The 26,334-nt window shown below is 45.7% G+C and overlaps 1 long non-coding RNA gene across 1 annotated transcript in view; it reads left to right on the forward strand.

Annotated features, from left to right (window-relative positions):
- LOC138292799 (uncharacterized) overlaps positions 1–25,347 on the forward strand; it is a 169,041-nt gene extending 143,694 nt beyond the window's left edge. The window contains exon 3 of the long non-coding RNA XR_011202805.1: positions 24,772–25,347. This is a non-coding gene — a long non-coding RNA (uncharacterized lncRNA). The remainder of the gene's footprint in view (positions 1–24,771) is intronic.
- The last annotated feature ends 987 nt before the right edge of the window (positions 25,348–26,334 follow it).

Raw genomic sequence — 26,334 nt, forward strand, 5'->3', positions numbered from 1 at the left:
GGGGAGGGGACGGGACATGGTGCTGCTACCACCATCAGCCCCCACCAGCAGAACACCGCCGGGCCATATTATTTTTCATAATATGGCTGGCGGCGGTCTACTGGCTGGCGCTGCTGGTGGTAGCAGCGCCACCTTAACACTGTCCACCATCATTGCCACATCCAGATTCCCACCCTTCTTGTGGCGGAAATCCAGCTGTGGTCATAATGTGGTGGATGGATGTTAGCCAGTCTTTTGGCGGCCGTCACCGCTGCGGTAGGCGGCACTTACCGCCAAAGTTATAATGAGTGCCTTTGTCTTGATATATTCTTGTATGTATTACTTACAGGATGTCTCATTGAAGATCCCAAGATTCCATGTTTTCTAGGGAACCTTAGTCAGATGACTTTTGTTCTGATGAGACCACGTCAACATCTCCTCCCCAAGTTGCTTTCAAAACATGTTACGATTTGTCAGGAGATACCATATATGAACAGACAGGATCTCTGCTTAGGTTTGTTTGATATAAAATCCTACGTAAACTTGGGATTTGTTCAGTGTCTCATTCTAAGTTGTTGTATATTTACTTATTCCTGTCTGAGAACTGCATAGTCTACACTAATTTGGATTCATAATGGAGTGTATATTGTCCTTATACTAAAGATGTGAAAACAATCATTGTGCAAGCTATTGTGCCCTTTACCCTTTTTCAATAACATTGGCTGTGATACAAGCTAGTAATTGAGTTTTCACACTTTCAAAGCACAAATAGAAGTGTTGATGAATAAATCCCACAGGACATTTGTTTGGCCTATTTCTTTAGGAAACTTAGCCAGTATTCCCCAGCATGTTTGCCTTAGTTTCAAAGGTAGATATGCTCACTCAAGTTTGAGGAAAGTAGGCCTCAGAGGCATTCTTGGACACCCTCAACTTGCATCCACAAACTGGAAGGAGTTGGATTTCGTAAAGTGAGTGCGCTGAAGGTGTATTAAAGAAGCATTTTCTTGAGCTTCAAGTAGCTAGCGGTAGAAGGCGTTAGGCTCACTTGACAAATATTGTCTGATAAGTCAGGACTTTGATGATGACAACAGAGACATGAACAGGTAGGGATCCCTGTGCTTTCACAGGGATCTTGCATAGAAAGAAGGCAGATAGTTAAGGTAGTACAGCTACACATGCCATCACTTCATCTTTACCCACATGTTCAAACCCATTAGCGTTGCACTCACCCGATACTGAATTATTCCCTCACTCAACTAAGCAGACCACTTCAAACCATGCAGCAGGCAGCATCCTTCCTCAACATCACAACATGCACACATCCTGCACCTCCCAACCACAGCTTTTTTCAAAAAGTCTGAAACACATATTCAAAGTCTTACACAGGACTGGTCCAGCACATCTAGGTACCGCCTCAGATTTCAGAAATCTTCCAGACACCTTTGCTCAGCACAGGCAGCACCAGAAGAAGAAGAATATATGTCTCCTAATTGGCTCCAATACAGCAGAATGACCCACCTTTACACATATGCACCATCTTTAAAATGAGTGCATTCCACACAAAGCTGAACACTTGGCTCTTCAACTAAGTTTCTTCGTGGATCAGTCGTGACTACTTTTGCATTGGCAGCAGGATATCCTCTCAGGTGATAGTACATTTTACAAAAAAAGTCATAACATTACAGAGACTCTGCACCCAGCGCTACATGTATGGGTAAAATGTTTATCCTGCTTGTCATGTTCCTGCTCAGAACTTAGTATATGTTCAGTTTATTGTATGACAAGTGCATTGCTGTCACAGCACTAAACATAACAGTGGACGTGACATATGCAGCATTTTCCCTGACTACCCTGTTTGTAAAAAACTACCTTTCTTCTTAGTTTATGACATTCTCTTTAGGTATCTTTGGCCTTATTCCCCAGCATATTATTGCCCCTTACCTTTTTTCATTAACATTGGTTATGATACAAGTTAGTAATTGAGTTTTCACACTTTCAAATCAAAAATAGAAGTGTATATGAATGAGTCCCACAGGACAATTGTTTGGTTTATTACTTTAGGAAACTTAGCCAGTATTCCCCAGCATGTTTGTCTTAGTTTCAAAGATAGATATGCTCACTCAGATCAAACAATGTAGACAGTGGAAGGCATTCTCGGACACCCTCAGCCTCATGTGGCTGTCATTGGAGTGATTAATTAAGGTTCACAACTCATGCACTTCGTAATGTTTAGAATGGAGGTAGTTGCTTGACAGATGGCAAAAATGTAGTCAAACAGTTTTTTCATTTCTGAAGGCTGTGGATGCATCAACTGTCAACTTGCCTGGACATATATTTTTATAGAGGTTTGTTTGTGGTGAGTTTGTGTGCAATTTGTTTTATGACTGGTTGAGAGGTTGTCTTTCAAGGGAATTCTGTCCTTTGTTGTATGAATGTGATGGGCCCTTGCATGGCAGAGGTATGTTGGTATGAGTGCACTGGTCTGTTGGATTGGGTTTGTGGCCGCCAGTATGAAAATCTTGGGTGTGGTGCATGAATGGTGTGTGAATGGACCATAAAGCAGTAGGTGCCTTGATATGACTTTATGGCTCACCTTCAGTAGTCTTGGTTTCTATAGTCAGATATTTAGATACTGAAACCGGTGCTAAAACCAACCAGTGCAGGCAGTGGATTAACTTTAAAATTAATACCAGATTGATATCTGTTGCGGTAAGGATACTCCGTCACAACAGCAACAGAGTATCCTTACTGTGAACATAATGGTGTGGCCAACCAACATATATATGGACGGACCAATTGGTGTAACAGTGGGGAAGACTACTCAATCTCTGACATGGTTGCAACCCTCCCATGTCCTGAGTGAGTAAGTGCCATCTGCAGCTGGACCCTATGTCTTCCCACCTAATTCAGATGTGAGGACATAAAGGTCAGTTTTCAATGTTTGTCACTACCTGGAAAACCATGGTGGTTAGGAACAGTGATAACTGTCTAATGCTATCCTTGCCATTTGAGTTAGCTACCATGGTGAGAGTGGCTTTTTTTGTTTTCAAAAATAAAATTTGGCTTCGGGATTTTGTATTTCAAAACTAAAAAAAATAATGGAAGGCTCTATCATATTGATGAAGTAGTGCGTCAAAAGTGAAAAGGCATTACCAGGAACTGGTCAATGTTTTTAATTGATTGCTAGCTTGGTAGTCATTTCTCAACTGGGCAGTGATGTAGTTTCAGCATGTCAGACATTAAGGGGTCATTCTGACCCTGGCGGCCGGTGGCCGCCAGGGCCCCCGACCACGGGAGCACCGCCAACAGGCTGGCGGTGCTCCCAATGGCATTCTGACCGCGGCGGTTCAGCCGTGGTCAGAAAGGGTAAACCGGCGGTCTCCCGCCGGTTTACCGCTGCCCCATTGAATCCTCCATGGCATGAACAGGATGGCGGTAGGGGGTGCCGCGGGGCCCCTGGGGGCCCCTGCAGTGCCCATGCCAATGGCATGGGCACTGCAGGGGCACCCGTAAGAGGGCCCCACAAAGTATTTCAGTGTCTGCTTTGCAGACACTGAAATACGCGACGGGTGCAAATGCACCCGTCGCACCCCTGCAACTACGCCGGCTCAATTCAGAGCCGGCGTCCTCGTTGCAGGGGCATTTCCGCTGGGCCGGCGGGCGCTCTTTTGGAGAGCGCCCGCCCGGCCCAGCGGAAATGTGTGAATGGCCGCCGCGGTCTTTTGACCGCGGTGCGGTCATTTGTCGGCGGGACCTTGGCGGACAGCCTCCGCCGTCCGCCAAGGTCTGAATGACCCCCTAAGTCATCCGCCAGAGCAATGGACTTTTCTTTGTCAGTCAAAATGTAAATGTGGCTCATGTAAAGAACTCCTTTTTTTGTTCTTTTATGCAATATGGGCAGCTGTGGATTTTGGGCCCTAACACAGCCGGCACCAGGGCAAACCTGCACGTTTTTGAAAACTAGACAACCAGGCGAGTCCAGGGGTCCATGACCTATGTGGCTCTCACCAGTATATTTTACCCAGCAACCCTTGCAAGTGTGAAAACTTTGGTAGGAAACACATCACAAAAATGTGAGGAAAATTAGTTTTCTTAGTCCAGGTTTGAGGTTTGCATGGGATTCTGGGTCAATAAACCTGATGAGAGCTATGCAAGTCACCCCACCCTTGATACTCCCCTGTGTCTAATTTTCACAAATGTACAGGTTTGCTAGTTTTCCCTAGGAGCCTAAAGAGCTAGGGTCCAAAATCTAAAGCTACCCACATTGGAATTAAAGGGTCATTTTTCAGTGGAAAACTGTAATGTGTCCATGTTGTGTTTTGGGTTGTTCTCTGTCATGGGCACTAGGCCTACCAACACAAGTGAGTTATTATTTTTTATCAGGAGACTTGGGGAAACACTGGGTGGATGAAAAGTTTGTTGCTCCCCACAGACTCTCGAACTTTCCATCACAGACATCTGAGGAAAATGTGTAATTTTAGTCAAACTTTGAGGTTTGCAAGGGATTCTGGATACAAATAAACCTGGTGAAAGCCACGCTAATCACCCTACCCTTGATACCCCTTAGGATCTAGTTGAAAAAATACACAAGTTTCCTAGGTTTCCCTAGGTGCCAGCTGTGAGAAAGTAGCCTCTTTCTAGCATGGTTACCCCCACTTTTGGCCTGTTTGTGAGTGTGTGTCAGTGTGTTTTTACTGTGTAACTGGGATCCTGCTAGCCATGACCACAGTGCTCATAGATAAAAATCTATATGTCAGTATCTTTTGCCTGTCTAACTGGGATCCTGCTAGCCAGGACCCCAGTGCTCATGGTTTGTGGCATAATGTGTATGCCTGTGTAGTGCCTAACTGTGTCACTGAGGCTCTGCTAACCAGAACCTCAGTGCTAATGCTCTCTCTGCTTTTAAATTTATCACTGTAGGCCAGTGACTTCATTTACCAAATTCAATTGGCATACTGGACCCCCCATATAAGTCCCTAGTATATGGTACCTAGGTACCCAGGGCATTGGGGTTCCAGGAGATCCAGATGGGCTGCAGCATTTCTTTTGCCACCCATAGGGAGCTCAGACAAACCCTTACACAGGACTGCCATTGCAGCCTGCGTGAAATAGTGCCATACTATTGCACAGCCATTTTTACTGCACTTAAGTAACTTATAAGCCACATATATGTCTAACCTTCCCTTGCTGAAGGTTAGGTGCAAAGTTACTAAGGGTGAGGGCACACTTGCACTAGCAAAGGTGCCCCTACATAGTTCAGGGCCATTTCCCCGGACTTTGTGAGTGCGGGAATGCCATTACACGTGTGCACTACATATAGGTCAATACCTATATGTAGCTTCACAATGGTAACTCCGAATATGGCCATGTAACATGTCTAAGATCATGGAATTGTCCCCCCCATTCCAAATCTGGTATTGGGGAGCCAATTCGATGCATCCTGGGGGCACCACCATGGACCCCCAGTACTGCCAAACCAGCTCTCTGAGGCTTGCACTGCAGCTACAGCTGCTGCCACCTCACAGACAGGGTTCTGCCCTCCTAGGGTCTGGGCAGCCCAGTCACAGGAAGGCAGAACAAAGCATTTCCTCTGAGAGCAGGGTGTTACACCCTCTCCCATTTTGGAAATAGATGTTACAGGCTGGGGAGGGGTAGCCTCCCCCAGCCTCTGGAAATGCTTTGAAGGGCACAGATGGTGCCCTCCTTGCATAAACCAGTTTACACCGGTTCTGGGACCCCTTCTCCTCTGCTCTGGCGGGAAACTGGACAAAGGAAAGGGGAGTGATCACTCCCCTGTCCATCACCGCCCCAGGGGTGGTTCCCAGAACTCCTCCAGTGTGTCCCAGACTTCAGCCATCTTGCTTTGCAAGGTGTGGGGGAACTCTTGAGTGCTCTGAGTGGCCAGTGCCAGCAGGTGACGTCAGAGACCCCTTCTGATAGGTCCATACCTGATAAGGTAGCCACTTCCCCCTCTCAGGGCTATTTAGGGTCTCTCCTGTGGGTTCTCTTCAGATTCTGCTTGCATGTTTCCTTCAGGAATCCTCTGCAACAACTTCAGACTCTTCTGACCTCGGATCAACAGCAGCCTGCTCCAAGAAATGCTGTAACTGCAACAAAGTGTCTTCAAGAGACACTTTTCTTCGGCAACCTCAGCTCCAAGTCAGCAACTGCAACAGTTTTCATGGCATGCATGCTCTGGGGACTCACTGTCTTCATCCTGCACCAGAAGGACCAAAGAAATCTGTTGTGGAGTGATGGAGTCACTCCCCTGCTCCAAGCAGGCACCTTCCAAGACGACGACCAGTACCCTGGGACTCCTCTCACAATGATGAGCTTGCTCCTAAGGACACAGGGGGTGGACATCATCTACATAGACTGTCCTGAGGTCCTGCTGACGCAAATTGGAGGAGGTAAGACCTTGCCTTTCCTGAGAACGACGGTACCCCTGTGTACTGTGTCTTTATAACCTCCTGAGTGCTCTGTGCACTGTTTGCAAAATGTCTTCATGCACAGCCTGGCCCAGGTCCCCAACACTCCATCCTGTGATGCTCAACTCGCTGAGTTGTTCTCCGGCAGCGTGGGACCTTCTTTTGTTGTGCTGCATCAACTGCATTTTGCACCTCCTTTGAACCCGTATCCTGTGACTCCTAGGGGTGCTGGGTGAGGGTTCTGAGGGAAGACCCCCCTCTTCCTCCTCACACAGAGTTGAGGCCCCCGGGTCCCTCCTGGGTCCATCCAGCACCATTTTGACACAAAAAGCACTTTTGTCGTAGCCAAGGCTTGTTGGCAACTTCCAACATGAAATCTCATCTGCAACAATCTTCACGCCTTTTGCATCATGCAGGAACCCGCTGGCATCTTCCTAAGGTGCATTCCTGCAGTCTTCGACCAACTGGGGACTCTTCTTTTGCACCCTCTTCTGGGTTGGCAGGGGCTCCTGTCCTTCCTGGAACTTTTTTTGACTTCTGGACTTGGTCCCCTTCCTTTGCCGGTCTTCAGGTCCAATAATCCAGCAGTTGTTCTTTGCAGATTTGGTTGGCTGTTGCAAACTCCCAAAAACTAGGTGTAGTGTGTCCTATGGCAACTTGCAGTACTTTACGCCTGCTTTTCTGGGCTCTGGGGTGGGGTAATTTACTTACCTTTACTGTATTCTTACTCTCCCAGCAATTCTGCACACACTACACTTGTCTAGGGGGAAGTCGTGATTCACATTCCACTTTCTTAGTATAGGGTTTGTGTTGCCCCTAGACCTATTTCCTCCCATTATATTCTATAGGTTTTTCTACTGTTTGCATTGTTCTATGACTATTTACTTGTCTAAATTTGGTGTCTAGTGTATATATTGTGTATAATACTTACCCCCAGAAGGAGTATTGTGTCTAAGATATTTTTGGTACTGTGTCACCCCAAATAAATACCTTTATTTTTGGTAACACTGAGTATTGTCTTTACTTGTGTATAAGTACTGTGTAACCCAAGGTACCCACAACAAACCAGGCCAGCCTCCTACACCAGCCGAGCTAGGGTCCAAACTCTACAGCTACTCAGATTGGGAAAAAAGGCCAGTTTTCAGTGGAAAATGTGATGTATCCATTTTACGTTTTGGAAAATGTCTTGCCACAGGCACTAGGCCTACCCACACAAGTGAGGTACCATTTTTATCGGAAGACTTGGGCAACTGCTGGGTGGAGGGATGTTTGTGGCTCCCCACAGATTCCACAATTTTCTGTCACAGGAATATGGGGAAAATGTTTTTTAGTGAACGTTTGAGGTTTGCAAGGAATTCTGTGTTAAAAAAAACCTGGTGAGAGCCATGCAACTCACCTCACCCTGGATACTCCTAGGTATCTAGTTTTTAAAAATGTACAGGTTTGCTAGGTTTCCGTCAGTGCCGTCTGAACTAGGGTCCAAAATGTACAGCTACCTCCAGTGGAAAAAAGGGTACATTTCAGTGGACAAATGTGATGCGGCCATGTTGTGTTTTGGACCGTTTCCTTTTGCAGGCACTAGGCCCACCCACAAAGGTGAGGTACCATTTTTATAGGAAGACATGTGATAGCATAGAATAGTAGAACATTTCTTATTACCAATTGGATTTTTCTGCATTTGTGCTTTTCAACTGTAATCCAGTGTATAAGAAAGAAGACATTTTGAAAAATACCCTCTAAACAATAGGCTAATATGGGAACTCACAAATTCAGAGTTGTAGAAATAACCACTGATCCTAAACCTCATATCTTGTGCCCATTTCAGAAATGCATACGTTTCCTTGATACCCATTTTTCACTCTACATATTTCACTATAGGAATTGGTCTATACTCTGTATACAATGAAAAATCATTGTACGGCACAGCTCAGGTGTTGTCTCTGGGTGCGTGGGATTCTTGGAGAACCTTCAAATCATATATTGCCTCACAACCAGAAGAGTCAAGTGATATGGTGGTATATTGCTTTTGTAAGTCATTGTGACAAAAAGTTATAGATGAAATAAATGACCGTCTTTTCCTATTCATTTTCAATATTTCTTTATTTCAATAGTTATTTTCTTTAGGAAAACCTTGATGGATCTACACATATGACCCCTTGCTGAATTCGAACTTCTATCTACTTTTCAGAAATATATAGCTTTCCTGGATCACCAGGGGTTTCCTCCTGGGTTCTACCACAAACTGGAAGTAGGTTAAGAGCACAAAAAATAGGAAAAACAAGTCACCTCTTTGAAAAATGCCAAAACTGTGCTACAAAACTAGTTGTTTTTGATTCAGCTCTATGTGTTCCTAAAGGCTGGGAAGATGGTTACTTTAGCATAGCAAACCATTTGTTGATTTATTAAGGAAAAACAGCCACTTTTATCCAGAACATTTTGTTTACCTAGTCTTCTAAAACAATTCAAAATGTTGTAATATTTTGCATATTTTCTCGGTCCAATTCAAGGGAATCCACAAACCATGGGTACCTTTAGAATCCCCAGGATGTTGTAAAAAAAGTGTCGCAATTTATGCTTGGATATCGTATATGGAAAAAAAGGTATGCAGCCCTGAATGCAAACTACCCCAAATAGCTAAAAAAGGTCTGAGCACAGGGGAGGGGGATTTGGGTAGGCCCAGCAGCTAAGGGGTTGAAAATGAACTTCACATGTGTTCATGTGCCTTTTTGTATACTTTTGAATCATAAACATTTACAATCATAAACACAGTCTCTAGAGAAAACCACATTATGCTCACCTTGCATGTAACCATAGACTTTGCTCCTAGAGGAGCTGTACAACATGTTCCATTCCTTACACACTTTCAGTCCACAATTAGTGCAGCCATAGATTAAGCCCCTAGAGAGCATTGCACTTCCAGCTGTAAGGTGCATACTCTCACCTGGGGGAGTGCTTGAACTGAATGGAAGATACCAGCTTGGTCCTTATTTGAGGTTAGTATTTCCTAAAAGAAAATTGCTAGGCCCTTGGGAGGAGGCTGTGGCACTCCTGTAGCTACCTGTACACTTTTTAGGCTGTTTGAGGTGGGCCCACTGCCCTGGGGCCAACACAACTAGAGAAAATGTTCAAAATTGAAGAGCCCTGCAGGGCATTATGAGGCACTCCTCCAGAGCAGTGAATATTTAATTAGCAACTCTACCACTGTGCTGAGGAGAGCCGCTGCCTTGTGTTTATCACCGTTTTATTGCTGTGCTGCTTTTTCTTTATATTTCTAGGGAGGGGGAGGGGGTGGGACTGCCTAGTCCCACCCGGCATCTTGAAGCTTTCACTTCATTGGGACAGTTCTGGGAACCCAACCAGGTTTTCCCAGTGGGCTCCCCACCTAGTTCGCACTCCTGCATGCAGCCGTCTTTCCTTCCCTGCCTGCGGGCAGGGTGTATCCTCATGTGACAGCCACCTGCTCCACTCGGTCATGGGCACAGCCAGCGGGGCAGGCCTACCACAGATGAGGGGTTTTGGTGGCACTCCCCCTTCCTTCTTTCCTTGACAGGCTCATAGTTGGGGATCCCAGTCCTTGGGTCACCTCTTGGGGGTGCAAGGATGCTCCCCTCATCCAACGGTGGTGGGGGGCCCAGATTTGGGAAACTCTTGCCCCCCCTTTGATGAAATCCGGCATGGGGGTTGGGATCGCTGGGTCCTCTTAGCACTGGGTGGGGGGTCCCATCCATTCCCCCTCCTACAGAGAATTAGGTATTATTTCTTGAAGCAACTTTTGGGCTCTGGCCCACCCTAGAAGATTCAGAACAGCCAAGCAGCGGAGCTCTATGCACTCCAGGGACACGCTGGGAGGTCAACAATCAAATCCTTCGCCTGCTCATATGTCGGGCCGCATGGGGCTGTATTGCTCTATCTTTTGCTCCTGGTGGTGAGCACTAGCCCCTTGGAGCACTTGCCTCATGCCTACTGGCCTCTAAAATGACACACTTTGCAGGGAGCTGGTTTCACTCGCTCCGTGCACCAGCCTTTCTCCTGTGTTTCATCTAGAGCCTCTCTCCTCCTTGGCACAGAAGCCCAGTCTTTCCCCCAACTAGTCCTCCGAGGGTTTAAGAGGCCCAGCTTTCCTGATCCTGTGGAAAGACCCACTGGTCCTGGGGGCAACTGTAGTCAGAGTCCTTAGTCCAGATGGCTATCAGGGGGTTCTTCCTTTCAGTGATCTATGGCTACAGCCTCCAGTCCCAGTATCCAGCAGAAAATCACAACCAAAAGAGAGCTCTATTCCTTGTGCAAGACTTTTTAAGTGGGGGAGGAAAGTTCTACAAGCGAGGTACCCCTGTCCTATTCTGGAGTGTCACATCATCTCTCCACCCCTGTACCAACCCTCCTGTACAGCCTGATGGGACATTTCAAAATGGCGTTGCCCAGGAGTCAAATCTGCCCTGGGGGCCTCAGCTCTGCCCCTCGCTGACAAAACTGCAGGGCCTTTCCCATCAAATCTTCAAAGGGATCCCTTTCCTGTGTTGACTCCAGAGGTCTGGGCTCCCTTTTGTGTTCGGTGAGCTTGAGTAGGCCCATCACCAGTACAGTGTGACAGCTGACTTATTGATGCAAGTACTTCATTCTCACCTTCTTCCCCCTCAGGAGTTTGGTGAAGCACTCTTAATTTCTCCCTTTGTGTTGAGTGTACTTTGTTCCTGCTGTTGGAGAGAAATATAATCAACTTGGCAAGCCGGGTGACAGAAGGCCTGAGCCCTGATCCTGAGCTTAGCCAGAGAAATATGACTATCTTGGATGAGCAATAAGCTGTACAGATATGTTTTTGGAACTCTCATATTTTGGTTTGGCATACAGATTCCGCCCCAGTTCGAAATGTCAATATAGGCCAAAGGAAAGTGAAGCTGCACTCTAAGGCTGTTCTCCCCATAGATGTATAATGGAGAATCACTGTAGACACTGACTTTCCTATGAGTGTTCACTAACATTTTGAGGCTATGAGGCCTATCCCAGGTTGATATCCAACCCTGCAGAGTTCCATCTGTGTCAGGCTACCTGTGCATGGTTACTGGGCTGCACATCACAGGAGTCTTCACGCATGCAGCCCTCACACATGTAAGCAACCAAGGGGCATATTTATATCCCATTTGCGCCAAATTTGAATTATTTTTTTTACTCAAATTTGGCGCAAAACTAACTCCATATTATATTTTGATGTGAAACACGTCTAACGTCAAAATATTGGAATTTGCACCAATTTTTAGATGCGTCAACCTACCTTGCGTCAATGAGATGCAAGGTAGGCGTTCCCATCTAAAAATGGTGCTAACCCGATAGCCCCATATTTATCCCCCCTTGCTAAAATGACGCATGGGTGGGAGGAGGGGCTAAATAATGGTGCAAAGCTTGCTTTACACCATTATTTAATGCCTGGGTCAAACCAGGCATTAAGGACCCTGTGGACTCATTTCCATGGTTAAACACCATGGAATGGGTCCACAGGTGCCCTCCGCCAGCCCCGGGAACACCCCCACCCACACCTGAGGGACACCGTAGGATGGGGGACCCCATCCCAGATAAGTAGGGTAAGTATAGGTGGGTAATTTTTTTATTTTTAGTAAAGTGCTATTGGTGACCCAACTTAGAACCCTCTGCATAGCACCTGGTGCAATGGCCATGCCCAGGGGAAACTGGTCCCCTGTGCTGGCCATTGGGGTGGTGGGCATGACTCCTGTCTTTTCTAAGACAGGAGTCATGTGGTATGGATGATTTTGCGTCAGAAAATGACGCTAGGCTGGTTAGAGTCATTTGTTTTTACTCTAGCTAGCCTAATGTCATTTTTTGGTGCAAAACCTCCTTCTCCCATACCGCCAGCCCCACCCTGCTAACGTCATTTTTTTACGCTAGCCCACCCTTTGCACCGGCTTGCGCCATTCCATAAATATGGCGCCCGGCTGGTGCTCAGGAATGGTGCAAGCCGGTGCTGAACTTTTTGGTACAAAACTGCATAAGTGCAGTTTTGCACCAAAAAGTATAAATATACCCCCAAGAGCCCCTTACCCTTGCTGCATCATTGCAGCCTCATCTTAAAAGGCGGATGCAGGCGGTAAACATGTGCAGTCCTTATACTGTGAGTTTACAGTGGGGAAGTCACAGCTTGTGAAGCTTCCCCACAGTAAAAAGGTCAAACAACAGGTGATCAAAAAGCAAACAATCCAGACAGATTTGATGTACTAAACCCATCACCTTACAGTTCCATTACATAAGATTTAATAATTTTCTCCTTATATCTTACCACCTCCCTGTCCCTCCTCTCCTATGCAATAATTTATCTGGCTAGAGGGTGACCTCTGAGCTCAGAGTAACAAAAATGGGAGGAGATGAGAGAAAAGAGAAGGAGAGAGAAGTAAAGAGGAAGGTATAGCAAGAGAGGTGAAGCAGAGAGGTGGAAGCTAAGGACAGAGCTGAGGTAAAGAGGTAGGTGATGTAGGGATAGTCATAAAGTAAAGAAAACTATGACAGGTATCCAATAAGAAAGATACAGAGGAATAGGAAGAGGTAGGCAGAGAAACATAGGTAAGGTTTTAGAGTGTGTGGTAGAGAGGGCTACAGGTGGGGGAAGTTAACAGTAGAGAGAGGGTACACAGGAGATAAAGAGAGGTAATGTGGAAAGAGATGTTAAAGTAGAGAGAGAGGTGAAATTCTAAAATAAATATAGTAAGAGCAGTAAGGGCTAGAGAGAAAAGAGGTGAAGTAGAGAGACAAAGGTGAGATGGAGCAACAAGTGAGGCTAATTCAGAGATAGAGAGCGGGGGAAAGAGAGTTGTGAGGTAGTAACAGAGAGATGTATTAAGAGAGAGGAATCTAAATAAAGAGGTGATGTTGAAAGATGGTGAGACGAAATAGAGGCAGTGCAGAGAGAGATGAGGGGGAGAAGTAATTAAAGAGGAAAAAGAGATAAAAGAGCTGGTGAGAAAAGAGTAAGGCAGAAGGAACAGAGACAATGCAGCAGAGAAGTTGGGGAGGTGTGGTAACAAACAAATGGTGAGGTAAATTGAGAGGTTAGGTAGTGAGAGAGAGAGAGAGAGAGAGAGAGAGAGAGAGAGAAATAGAAACAACATGAGGTAGGCAAAGAGGTGAAGGAGAAACTGGCGAGGCAGCAAGCGAGCTAACAAATTAGTAGCATCACGTTAATAAAAATAGAGTGGGGGGGCAAAGAGAGGGATGAGGGTGACTGAGTGGTGACATAGATGGTAGAAAAAGGCAGGGAGGTGAGTTATAAACAAGCAGTTAGATGCAGAGGGGGAGAAGAGGGTAGAACAGAGTTGAGATAATGAGTTGGCTACAGAAATTGCAATGTAGACAGGCACAGAAAGCTGTGATGACAGAGGTGATGTCATGAGAGAGAGGGTAGAGAGGTGAGGGCAGCATAGAGGTAGGGAGGGTTGAGATAAAGAGGGCGTGCTAGGGATGTGGATGTGGAGATAGGTAGAGAGTGAGGCGAAGTAGAAATGAGGTGAAGTAAGTAGAGAGGTATGAGACTGGAAATCGATGATTTTATCTAACTGCTCCAAACCCCCTGAGTTAAGGTCCTGCAGGCCCACCACGCTCACCAATTTGCTGTGAAACGGACAGGCCTAGCTCTCAAAATAAGAAAACGTTAATCTGATTTTCATGCTCATTTTACAGAGCCAAGACTTCTGAATACCTGATCACTTTACAAGGTGACCCCTTGGAAGTTAGGGGAATCTTGAAATTATCCATTGCCTGGGGAGAATGCTTCAGAAGAGGTCTGGGCTGGTAAACTGCCGCCCTCCAAAATGGCCGTTTAATACCACCAGGTGACAGATTGGTACCACTGCTCCGCAGGCGGGACAGCACAGCCAGAAAACCACGAGTCATACAGAGTGTGAAAAACGCTAATTTACTGAGAGAGGTGCAAAGTGCTGGCAAACAAAACCCTTGGCAACGTGCAACACAGACTAATTTAAACTCTGGCCTCACTAAACATAGAACAACCTAAACCAGCGACCTCCCAGCTCTCCTATCAAACCCATAAACATGACCTTGTGGAACAAGAAAAACTCTCATCTACATTCATCCAAGCATCACCACAAATAGTACAACTTGTTAACTTCCCCTGGACTTGGAACTTTTATTAAAATCTTGAACTGCTATCCAAAAAAACGCACCAGAAAAAACTGCCAAGCATTTTTCAGCCCCCCCCAACAAGACATAAAACGCATACAGTAATGGCATTCCCAACAATACTCCCACCGCACTCCTCATTTGTAGCAAATAAAGTTCCATTCCAATCTTGAATAACTAAAACTCGTTACCTCTAAAGAAGTGCTGGACCCAAAACTTTATTTCTGAGTGCTCTACCACAGAAATCTTTTACTCCTTGCAGAATCTCTACATCACTTTGTTGTCCTTCCTCTTTGTCCGATCAATAGCCCCAGGTCTCCTGGCATCTCTCCACTACTGCCTGCGGAGAAAGTCCATCCATAAATTTTTGTAGCAGACCAAAACCTTTTTAGTTACAGAATATACCCCTTCATACTCTTCAACAGAACTAAACCCTTCACTTTCACCAAATCATTCTCCCCACATGAATCAAGAGAACATCAGGACAACTCATGCCACCGCATCTCACCTTTCCCAATCCAATTCAATTGTACCCTGAGATTCTCATATCCCAGCTGGTTTCCAAAGTTTTATGTCACCGCTTGAGGCCCCATTTGTGATACAGTGTAACAGTTAATTGATTGATGCAGGGCCTTCATCCCCACCCCTTTCCTCCTCAGGAGCTGACTGAAGAACGTTAATTGCTTCCTTTGTGTGGAGTGGCCTTTGCTCCTGCTGCTAAAGAGAAATATATTAACTTGGCACAGGAGTGTCACAAAAGGCCTGGGCTCTGGCCCTGAGCTGAGCCAGAGAAATATGACAATCCTGAATCAGATATCTTTTTGGAACTTGCAGAAATTGCAGAATTGATTTTCCCACACAAGTTACACCTCAATTCTATATGCCACTGGTCTGTGTAAGCCAAGGGGATTCGAAACCGCACTTTAAGGCAATCTTCCTTGTAGGTGTATAAGGGTGTGTCACTGCAGGTAAGGCAGTAAACCATGCTGACTTTCCCTATGAACATACACTAACATTATGAGGCCTACCTTAAGTCACTATCCAATCCTGCAGAGTCCCCTCTGCTCCCTACTACCTGTGTGCAGTTACCGGGCTGCACTTGTCTGCCGTGAGCAGCCCTCACACGTGTGCACACATGTGTAACCAGCCAGTGCCTCTAACCCTTGCTGCATCTCAGAATAATCTTAAAAGACAGACACTGGTGGTAAACAGGCGCAGTCCAGTTACCATGAGTTTACCATGGGTGAGTCACAGGTTGTGAGCTCACCTACAGTAAAAAGGTCAAAAACCATGTGATCAAAAACCAAAATATTTGGGCTTATTTGATGGACAAAACCCATCACCTTTCACTCCCCATCTTCCATTCAAACAACGACCCTCGTAGGCTGCAATTTGTACCTGGGGACGATAGGAATGGAAGGAGGACAAATTGCGCTGTTGAAAACTACCTCTGCCCAGATGACAACCAGAAACGTGAAAAGAGTTGGTTATTGATAATACTCTAAAAACCCAAGGCATTACATATTGGGGACTCAACAGGGCGTAAACACTTTTAATATGTATAAGCATTTATTATTTTGAATGAATGGCACCAAACAGCTAAATTACTCAAATGTAAATTCTGAAAAGAGTGTGGCAGATTACTTGGATTACTCAGTGCTAAGTGGGCCTAACAGGTACCTTCTCTAGTAAGGTAAGGACATTGTTAGTCTCAATTTAATGCTGTCAGAACTCCCTGCCAGCTTCGATGCACAGGCAATGCTGGTTTGTCTTCTGCCGCCACTCCTGTTAATGTGAGGCAAATCCATCACATGATTCTGGTAACCACCACTCTCCAAAATATGTGTTGGTATGATCAAGTGACAGACTGGTACTGCCACAACTGAGCTTCTAGCAGGTCCTGGTTTTCTGGGGACCACAACCATCATTGAGCATTGTCTGTGACTATTGTTCACCTACATGGGCCAAACAACTCCCTCCCTGGTTCCTCTGTTTAAAACTATCAAGCACACTTCTTTTTTAAGGAACAGCCCATTTAACAGCAGGTCTAAATATGCCAAAAACAGGTATCAGAAGGCAGCTTGTCTGATTTTGGGGCCTATTTTTCATCTTACAGGCTAAGCTAGAATTGATCCCACCAAATCATCAACGGAAGCCCCCTCACCCCTCATCAAAAAACCCTTAGAGAAAAGGATGAAGAGAAACATTTCTGAGAGACTACAAAATGAGAACAAGCAACCCTAACTTGCCAAGTTTAATCCATGCATCCTTCACCTAGAGGAGGTGTCCTGGCCTGCTTTCATGACTATAAGCTTTCTCGTGAGACAGGCCCCATTATTTTCGCTTGATAATCTTAAAGTTTATGGGACGACCCCATTGTTTAACATGGATGTTCACTTGGGGTGGGCTATGACCAATTTCGTACTTCAAGCACTTTTGTACATCTGAAAAATGCTCATTTAGTTTAGAAACTGTCTCTGTCCATTTAGCCAATCAATTCATAGGCTTCATCCCTTTGGTCACCGTCCATGAGCACCCAGGCACTGGAGTTCATATCCAGCGGCCAATTCATGGATGCTGCAGTACTGATGACATTCCCACCTTGGGCCTGCTCCAGCACAAAGACCCTTGTGAGTTGCAGTGTGCTTCCGCCTCTCTGCGTGTCCCTACTGCAGCATAGAGGGCAAGTTGACAGAAGGTCTGGACAGAGCCGGCCAGACTCTCTAACATTGTTCCTGCCCCTGCGCAGCCACCGGTGACTGATCAAGCACACTCAACCTTGTTCACAGTCCTCTGGCTCCAGTACATGAACAGCTTGCTCTCACTGTGACCTTGTTTCAGACCAAGTGTTGCTCACATTGCCTTTGTATCCACAAGACCCTGCTCAGAGTGCCCTTGTTTCCTTACATAGACCTTGTTCACAGTGCCTCTCCTTCAGCACACGTCTTGCTCACCATACCATTGTTTCTCCCGAGGCCTTGCCCAAGGTGCACTTGCTTCAAGATAGGCCTTGCTCACAGTGCACTTGCCTCAGTGTACAATTCTTATTCATGTCTTAAGACTGTGTTTTTACTGTGTTGTGAATCATCTTTTGGTTGTTTCAGAGTGAATCAGCAACAATAGTCCATTCAGAAAGACATGCAGAGGAGAATAAGAGTCCCATTGGAGATAGTCTACCAAGTCCAATATTCTTCATTGCAATCCCAGGGTAAACATGTTTATTTTACAAGTGGGATGAATAGTTAAGCGTTCGGGCCCTTCCAAAGACACATATAGTTGGCTCTGCCCTCAGTTCTGGACTGAGTGACTTCGATAGTCTAGAGCCCTGCACTCCGAGGGCTCTGACACAGCACTCTTTGAGTGATTTGGTGAACAGAGGCATACAACAATGCCTCTAAGCCATTATAGGTATTTTGGGCCAATGTCCTAGTAGGTTCTGTGGTCTCTGTAGAGAATTTTAAACTTTATTGTAAAGTCTGCTGAGAGTCAAGAAAGAACTTTCAAGCTGGACTAAAAGGATTGCGTCTCTTCAGATTCAGGCACAGTATCATTGAGTCCCTCAAGTTGGAGTCTTTGCATCCTTGCAATAAGCTCTTATAGGAGATCAGTGTACACAATGCTGTAGTAGCCTACATGTGTCAACACTAAGGCTATGAGCTCCATCCTGTCGTCCAGTCAGAGGTGCACCAGGACTGTCCAAAGAAGGGAGATGCAGGTTCATGCCACTGACCACCCTATTTACTTGGAGATGCAAAGGCGAGGGGCACACCTAGGCAGGGGTAGCCGTTCAAAGGGTAGAGTCTTACTTTCTGAACCACTCAGCATCAGGATCTCAGTCTTGGATCCATTCAAACATAAGAAGTTATTCTTTGTACAATGGCGTACACAATGCACGAAGAAAGCTTTGTTAGTATGTTGCCCTATTTTCTAGTTGGAAACTGATTTGAGGATTACAGTCTACGTTTGGAGGTTCACCTGCTGTGAGAGTTAGGCCGGGGGGGTGCACAAGTATGTTGAAAAGCAAGCAGGATAGGGATGAACATAGAGGAATGACAAATTTTCTACTGAGCCTATTCGAACTTCTAATGCGGGACTTGAGATGAATTGTGGTTTACTTTATCATAGGCTGCAGATACATCAAGAGCTATGTGAGGGCTGAGTTCTATTCTTCAAGAATGGATGTTAGGAACTCCTCACAGATATTAGCCAGCTTGAATTCAGTACTTTTTGTGGGCATAAAACTGGAATGATGACTGTGCTGTATGAAATAGTCTGCAGTATATTCCTGGAGTTTTTTAGCTGCCTCCTTCTTCCTGGTCCTTCTGAGGAAGTAAAGGTTGGAGATTAGTCAGTACTTGGACAGAACTGTGGGATTGCGAGATGGTTTCTCATGGGGAGGCATGACAACAGAATGTTATAAGAGCGGGGGTGACTCCAAGTAGAAATAGTGCAAGGATCATGTGGGACCCTTTCAGAGAAGGAAGCAATTTCAATTTCTTATGCATGCAACAAGTAGTCCGATTGGGATATATGTAGGCCTAGGCGAAATCTCAATTATGCAGGCGTAATTTACATCATTTCTGAATTTTTGCATTACTGTTCTTTCATGAAATTCCTAAAATTGTGCCAATATGACACTTTATGTAATTATGTGTCATTCACAGTAAAAATGTACTGCAAACTCATGGGAACAACAGAATGCCAGCAGCTGTTGTTTACTAGGCTTTTGTTTTTTTAAATCTTTTTTTTAAGCTGCAAATTTGCCTTTCTGTCCAAAGTTGATGAGAGGACATATTTTGTGCTCAAATGTAGCATGAAATGATTAATTTGCATTCTGCATAGCTACACATAATTTAATGTAATTTTAGCAAAATGTGCGAAAGCAAAATACTGTTTCGAAAACTGCTTTTCCTTCTTGGACATTGGTTAGAAGGTGGTGAAGCAGAGTGACATGGAGGAGGTAGGGCTGAATGATGAAATTTTTTTATTGCATAGGGTAGTGTCCTAGGTTTTGAGAATTTTAGATTCCAAAAACAGCGGGAAGTCTTTCAATGCTGATACGTCACGCAAGGAATGTGCATTTAACCACCCAGGCCCATCAGCTAATGAAAGTTATTGAATGAACAACTGGTTTGTTTGGTTTGGCGCCTTGCTGGGATACTTGCCCAAATAGTACATTTTGGCTCTCCTGAAAGATCTGGTATAGCCTCTCCTGTGCTACTTACTTTGAGTTATGTTGGCCTCCAACACTGATTAAGGCTAGTTATTATCCGCTCATAAAATTCTATTAAATCAATTGTTACAATATTTAAAGCCAGTTCTGGTTTTCTGGTTCTGAATTGGGAGAGTCTATCAAAGGTGGTGAAATTAGAAATAGTGTGGTGAAGTGCATTTGTTTAAGCAGAAGTCTTGCACACAGTGCACTTATTTCAGCACAGGGCATTGCTTACAGTGCAGTGGCGTCACCCCAGAGCTGATCAGTCCCCTTGATTCAGTACGCAGGCCTCGCTCACGGTACCCTTGATTCTGATCACACTTTTGCTCGGAGCGCCCTTGCTTCAGCAGAGGCCCTTCACACTTTGTTGTCTTGCTCCAGCACAGAGACCCTGCTCACAACATGCCTGCTTCAGCACAGTGGACCGAGTGAATTGTACTTGCCAATGGTAAGCGCTCCTGCAGGGTGTCGTTATGCGAACAAAGGTTCTGGCTACAGGATGCCTACTTCGGGAAGGAGTTTGGGGCAGAAGCTGTATGCCAGTTCCAGCACCAAAGCCCTGCAAGCACCAGCAGGCGCCCTGACTCGTAGCAGTGTGCCTGCCTCAGCACAAGCTCCAGGTCACAAAGCACCTGCGTCAGTACAGTACACCTCTCGCATTCTGTCCATCAGTGACTGTGGTCAGTGGCAGGAACTGCTTTCTCACAGTCTCACAGTGTGCCTGCTCCAGCACAGGTGGCACTGGCTCACAGTGTGACTGCTCCAGCACAGGTGGCACTGGCTCACAGTGTGCCTGCTCACTCACAGACTGTGAGGTGAGCCACAGTGTGCCTGCTCCAGCACAGGTGGCCCTGGCTCACAGTGTGACTGCTCCAGCACAGGTGGCACTGGCTCACAGTGTGCCTGCTCACTCACAGACTGTGAGGTGAGCCACAGTGTGCCTGCTCCAGCACAGGTGGCACTGGCTCACAGTGTGACTGCTCCAGCACAGGTGGCACTGGCTCACAGTGTGCCTGCTCCAGCACAGGTGGCACTGGCTCACAGTGTGACTGCTCCAGCACAGGTGGCACTGGCTCACAGTGTGCCTGCTCACTCACAGACTGTGAGGTGAGCCACAGTGTGCCTGCTCCAGCACAGGTGGCCCTGGCTCACAGTGTGACTGCTCCAGCACAGGTGGCACTGGCTCACAGTGTGCCTGCTCACTCACAGACTGTGAGGTGAGCCACAGTGTGCCTGCTCCAGCATAGGTGGTCCTGGCTCACAGTGTGCCTGCTCCAGCACAGGTGGCACTGGCTCACTGTGTGCCTGCTCACTCACAGACTGCGAGGTGAGCCACAGCGTGCCTGGTACAGCACAGGTGGTCCTGGCTCACAGTGTGCCTGCTCCAGCACAGGTGGTCCTGGCTCACAGTGTGCCTGCTCCAGCACAGGTGGCACTGGCTCACAGTGTGCCTGCTCACTCACAGACTGTGAGGTGAGCCACAGTGTGCCTGCTCCAGCATAGGTGGTCCTGGCTCACAGTGTGACTGCTTCAGCACAGGTGGCACTGGCTCACAGTGTGCCTGCTCACTCACAGACTGCGAGGTGAGCCACAGCGTGCCTGCTACAGCACAGGTGGTCCTGGCTCACAGTGTGCCTGCTCCAGCACAGGTGGTCCTGGCTCACAGTGTGCCTGCTCCAGCACAGGTGGCACTGGCTCACAGTGTGCCTGCTCACTCACAGACTGTGAGGTGAGCCACAGTGTGCCTGCTCCAGCACAGGTGGTCCTGGCTCACAGTGTGCCTGCTCCAGCACAGGTGGCACTGGCTCACAGTGCCTCTGCTCAGCACGTGAACTACTTGCTCGCATTGTGCCTGTTGCAGCTAGCTTTGGCTGAGTGTTTGTTTCATCACAGTGGCGGTGGTTACCCTGCGCCCGCCCTAGCACAGGAGCTCTCGGCTGACGTTTTGTCTGCTCTAGCACAGAGCCCACCATGCAGGGCCGGCTTTAGGGCGGTCCGAGCGGTGCAGCCGCACCGGGTGCTGGCCTGGGGGCCGCTGACCTCACGGGGTGCTGTGTTTAGCAATAACTTGTTTTTGTCTAGCGGTAGTTTTGAATCGCCATAAAGTAGCACAGAGGGGTTAAAGTGCCTGCTGGAAAGAATATAACTATATTTTATGTGGATAGCTGAGTGGATTAGTAAAGCCAGCCTTTACCAGTGCTTTAAAACAAATGCACGTGTGTGAGAGAGGGGCTATGGAGAGATGAGGGCCACATTTGCTGGGTGGTAGTGAGTGAATCAAAGGAGGTGGTCATGGGGAGGGGGGCGTGAAAAAAAACTGTCGCACAGGGCGCCACCAGTGCTAAAGCCGGCCCTGCCACCATGGCTTGCACAACACTAGAGCAAAGGCCCTCATTACTCAGTGGCTCTGCTCACAGTGCGCCTGCTCTCTCCCACAGCGGCCCAGGCTACCAGAGGGGCTTTCTCCAGCACAGGGGCTTTGACTCACAATGTGCCTGCCCTGGCACGCATAGCGCCTTGGCTCACTGAGTAAACGCTGTGCGCACGTGGACTGACTCAAGGTATGCTTGCTCTAGTTCAGGGGCTCTGGGTCACAGAGTGCCGCTCCTGAACGCGCAGCTAGGCTCACAGTGTGCCCGCCTTAAAATTCTCAGTTATCAATCCGTTGCCAGGTTTAACAGTGACACACCTAGAAATATTTCTCGACCCCTCAGTCAGCAGAGAAAATAGACACAACAAAAACAAACGCACACACACCTGGTTTTCCTAGAACGATGTTGCATTCCAGAGGAGAAACGAGCATTTTAACTTTTCAAAACTTCCTCCTGTTTATATCTGCACTTGAACACCACCTGACCCAGTAATGCAGATTTCGGCACCAGGCCAGTTTATGAGACAAGTCTGGCATGTACAAGGACTTATATGTATCAAACAAACCTTGGCAAAGACAAAAGGTCTCACCATTTGCATTTGCCAATGAAGACCTATTCTGCTTTATCAATGCGTTTTTCCGATTCTGGCCAGCATTGGGAAAATACAAAAAATGGTTCATGTCAATGGTGAACAGCACCCACCAAACATATACTCTTCTCATTGAAAAAAACAAAGGTCACAGGGACGTTGTAGTTAGATTCTCAATTTACTCTGTCAAAACTATAGAAATTCAGCAGTTATAGTTATAGTTCTTTCAAGTAACTATAACTCTTGCCCTAAGGTAGCTTTAACCCGTGCCCTTGTCATGCACAGTTTTTGTATCACTAATGATATTGCAAATGTTGTAGTGATATCAAAGATGCCATACAAGATAGATCTCATCAATGACATAATATGTGGAGTAATTAGCTGTGCATGGTGAAGTCGCGAGTTACTTTAGGGAATGAGTTATAGTTACTTGAAAGAACTATAACTACTGAATTTCTATGGTTTTGTACAAGTAAATTCAGAACCTAGCCTTGCGCAGCGCAGGTTGCCCACAGGGCCTGTCTCTGTCAGTGGATGTGTAAGTGGGTGTGTGAGTGTCTAAGTGGTCTGAAAGTGGGTGTGTGAGTCTATGAGTGGGTCTGAGTGGGTGCATGAGTGTCTGAGTGGGTGTATGAGTGGGCACCTGAACCTCTGAGTGCATGATTGAGTGAATGAATTAGGGTATGAATGAGTCTGCCATTTTTCTTTCAAAATTTTCCATAATCCTGAATATTTTGTGAATAGTTCATGGAAATTAGTGAAAATTATTCGCAACTATCGCACGCAACGATGCAAAGATATATTAAACTTATAATTTGCCCCTAAAACACACCTATGTCACACCCCTGGGGTCAGGGTACCTTCACTCTGGCCCCTAATGCCACTTTCAGTTTGAATTGTCACCCCAGAGGCCGTGTCCTGTGAAATACAATGGCGGTCGCAACTTTCTAATCAGGTTACGGTCAGCCAGTTGCAGCGCTTCTTTTCGCACACGTACTTTGCAAATTATTCGCAAAATATTTACGGCCACAGATATACAAATTTATTTGCCCTTAAATATCTCCTAAACTACTGAACAAATTTACACCAAAGAACAAAAAGCACAATCTGCGTACCGGCAGCTAGCTTTCTGCCAAATTTGGTGTAATTCCGTCCAGTGGTTCGGGCTGTCGACATGTTGACAGGTCCTATGGGAATTAACATAGGAACACAATGTATTTTCAGCCCCCTTTTTCTCGGCCCTCGCTTGATGGATTGCCCCAAAACTTTCTGTGTTAAACAAGACTCACCGGGCCACTTTTTGGGAAAATTTTGTGAAGATTCGTCAAACGGTGCCAAAGATATAGGCAAGTCAAAAAATGTTTTTTCTATGGAAACATGATCCTAACTACAACTACCTACTGGCGACCACCACTAGGTAATATATATATATATATATATATATATATATATGTATATATATATATATATATATATCATTGTCAACTCCTGCTCCGTAAGAGGCCACAGACCCTGCAGGGCGGCCTGGGTTACTAGGGCGAAGCATCCCACAGAAAATATCTCCAAAAAACGAAAAGCCCAGGCACCAGTCCATGTTAAAATCCAAGCATTTAATAGCATTTCTGAGCAGCAAGACAAAAAATCCTGACGCGTTTCGGCAACAGCATGCCTTGTTCACAGGTAAGTAAGAGCAGGTGTGAGTGAGCCAGTGCTTTTTAAATACACAGTCATGTGACTTCAATAACCAAACTCCAACTCCCATAATGCACAGTTCCATATAAATAGCTATTGTATCCTTTTTCGAGTGATTATATTGTTAGCCTACTTGGGCGTAATTGTGATTATAAATAATTAAAATAAGTGAAATAATCACAGTAAGGTAAATGAAATTAAAAATGAAAAAGAAAGGGGATTACTATATTTGTATATATGATTGTGTTAAGGAGTTGGTATGTACCAATAGATGGCCGCAAGTTTACATTCATCAAATGGTGGAGTTGAGTTCTGTAGTCTATTTTTATGTCACTAACACAAGGGTGTTTTGTTTAGATCAAGGCGATTGTTTGTCTGAAAAGTGCTGGGAGTTGGACTAGCTGGATTGTCACATTTCGAGCAGCAGGTTGGGACATTTACAGAAAATCTGGCAATTTTACTTTGAATCTGCCTACTTAGGTCATGCACTTTGTTTTTATTATTTCATCTGGCTCCAGCAACCCACTTGGGGTAATATGATATAATGTGCAGAACTACCGTAACCACCATGCACTTTGTAACTCACTTCAGAGGCTCACTGGGGCAAGGCTGGTATTTAAACAGATTAATCAGGTGCTTGCAATTAAACCACCTGAAGAGCCGTGCACTTGGTCTTTAAACAAGGAAAGAGATGTCTGGAACACCTCCAGCAATGACTGCACCTACAAGGGTGAAATACTTTTAATTTTTTCTCTCCTGATGTAGGGATTAACCCAGAAACACGTATCCAGAGATGAATTAACAACACAAGGCCTTGAATAATGAAAATGCTTAAAGAATTCACTGTGAGTCGCTGGCTTCGTGATTTTCCCGATTACATACCCTGTTGGGAGTGTGCTTTCATAGAGGACAACCTTGTTTTGCAATATATATATATATGCACACATTTGGGCACATTGGCTATGATGCATGATGCAGCAGCTATTTTGTTGTGCTTATTTGAATTTACTGTTCCAAGATGGTGAACACCTATCATGAGGATGTGAATTAAAAAAATAAGTGAATTGCACCAAAGCGTTTTTTGTTTTTGTTTTATAAAAGAGCAGTACAGAAGCAAAGTGTAGCCGCCACGTGGTCATAAAAAAAACAACACACAATGGAGAGAGCGAGCACAATTGTGGCATGAGTGGGAAGCGGTGCAGGGCAGGTTGAATTAAATGCTGAAAAGTAATTGAAGCCGAGGGGGCTAACAACTGAGAGGTTAGAAGGAAGTAATACATTTAAAAAAGAAAAAAAAAGATATAGTAGAAGCAACCAACGAGAGCAGGGAGGAGGCGGTTTGAGTGGGGAAACAGCACACAAGGGAAAGAGCAAGAACACACATGCACCCCCATGGAGTGCTGAGCTTATAAGAAAAAAATAGTTAAATGAATGTAAGCAGTGGAAGGATATGTAAGTCATCCACTCAAAGGGTGGTAAAGAAGCTGTACTCCTGGGGAGGATCAACACAAGAAGAGGAAGGAAAGTTATCCACTAAGTAGCAAACTGATGAGATGACAAGAAAGCCAACCAATGGTAAGGAAAGGGCTTATCTAAACCCAGTGAAAGTATTGCTGTTGTTCACAATAAGTCTTCAAAAACACATAGATAAAAGCTGTCTGTTGGTGTGAAAAAGGAGGTAAAATGCACGATGGATGGCGAAGGCAGTAGCTATAGTAAAAAGAGAATAATATGTATTCCCACTTCTTCTGAAGGATGCATTTAGGAAACCGAACAGAACATGCAGCACCAAAGGGGGGCAGTTGAAACCGTAACGGAAACGTTAGAACCAAATAAGAGACTTCTGCTAGTGGGAAAGGTTTTAGGTTGAAAAACGTGTATTTGTAAAGTGCACGTTCCTCCCTTGAGTTGCCTTGTTTA

The sequence above is a fragment of the Pleurodeles waltl genome, chromosome 4_2, assembly GCF_031143425.1.
Source record: "Pleurodeles waltl isolate 20211129_DDA chromosome 4_2, aPleWal1.hap1.20221129, whole genome shotgun sequence".
NCBI classification, from domain to species: Eukaryota; Metazoa; Chordata; class Amphibia; order Caudata; family Salamandridae; genus Pleurodeles; species Pleurodeles waltl.